The 1382-nt window shown below is 38.9% G+C and overlaps 1 non-coding gene across 1 annotated transcript; it reads right to left on the bottom strand.

Annotated features, from left to right (window-relative positions):
• Nucleotides 1–695: 695 nt before the first annotated feature.
• On the bottom strand, nt 696–799 carry LOC112774243 (small nucleolar RNA R71). Its single transcript, XR_003188740.1, has one exon. It is a non-coding gene; the product is annotated as a small nucleolar RNA R71 (small nucleolar RNA).
• Nucleotides 800–1382: the final 583 nt, after the last annotated feature.

Raw genomic sequence — 1382 nt, 5'->3', positions numbered from 1 at the left:
TTGGAGTGTCTTGGGGGTGTAGAGTGAGTTGTGATTGGTTGGCTTGGAGGTGGGTTAAAATAATATTAAAATATCTCAGGTGTATAACTACTAAAACTACGTGTATCGGAACACTTGTAAAAACATCTCTAGAAATTATTTTCTGAGCTACTAGCATAAATGACACTAGTAACATATTTATTACGAGAATAGAACATGTATGATGAGGCCTTAGCTTTGCTAAAGTCATCAGAGAGTGCTAGTGCTAAGCTGCACCAGTAAACTGTGAACCCGGTTAAACCGATTTTCTGTTTTTAACTAAAACTGACCAGGTAACCTTATAATATCTTTCAAGAAAATTCTAATACTAATATAATGATAATATTATACTATTATATCTCTTCTCTCATGAATCGAGTCCGGTTCGTCAAGCAGAAACTATTTACAAAAAATTAGAAGCAAAACTCCTAACCGATACGATCCAAAAACTAGGTTCTTCGTGATTGCGTTATCGAGCTTGCCTCAGAAGAGGTTCTAGCTTAAGGATGATATAATGACAATGAAGATTAAGATACTTTATGATATATAAGAGGTGTTCCCTTTACTGATCTTCCGGAGAAATCCGTGCCTTCAAAAAAGATCTAGCGTACTCGAAAATCAAGGTTGTTACAGTCAATGCTTTCTTGGCTAAGTTCTTTCCTCCTCAAAAACTAAGCAAACTCAGGGTGGAAGTTCAAACTTTCAGACAAAAAGAGGGTGAATCCCTCTATGAAGCTTGGGAAAGATACAAGCAACTGATCAGGAGGTGTCCTCCTGACATGCTCTCAGAATGGTCTATCCTAGGAATTTTCTATGATGGTCTATCTGAGATGTCCAATGTGTCATTGAACCATTCTACTGGTGGATCACTCAACTTGAAGAAAACGCCTGAAGAGGCACAGAAACTCATTAAAATGGTGCAAACAACCAATTCATGTATACTTCTGTGAGAAACCCTGTGAACAATAGGGTAGCTCAAAAGAAAGGAGTCCTAGAAATTGACACTTTGAATGCCATTTTGGCTCAGAACAAGATCATGACCCAACAGGTCAATATGATTTCTCAGCACTTGACTGGAGTGCAAGCTGCAGCTGGCAGCACTCAAGATACCTCCTATGATGGAGATGCCTATGATCCAGATCAACCCATGATAGAAGAGGTGAATTATATGGGAGAACCCTATAAAAACACCTACAACTCGTTATGGAGAAATCATCCTAACCTCTCATGGAAGGATCAACAGAAGCCTCAGCAAGGCTTCAACAATAATCAAGGTGGAAGAACCCAAATAGGTTCAACAATAGACCACCATTCTCATCTTCTCAGCAACAGATGGAGACTTCTATGTAGAGCCTTTCTGAACT

The sequence above is a fragment of the Arachis hypogaea genome, chromosome 18 (genome assembly GCF_003086295.3).
Source record: "Arachis hypogaea cultivar Tifrunner chromosome 18, arahy.Tifrunner.gnm2.J5K5, whole genome shotgun sequence".
In the NCBI taxonomy this organism is placed as follows: domain Eukaryota; kingdom Viridiplantae; phylum Streptophyta; class Magnoliopsida; order Fabales; family Fabaceae; genus Arachis; species Arachis hypogaea.
This window is presented reverse-complemented; position numbering and strand designations above follow the sequence as displayed.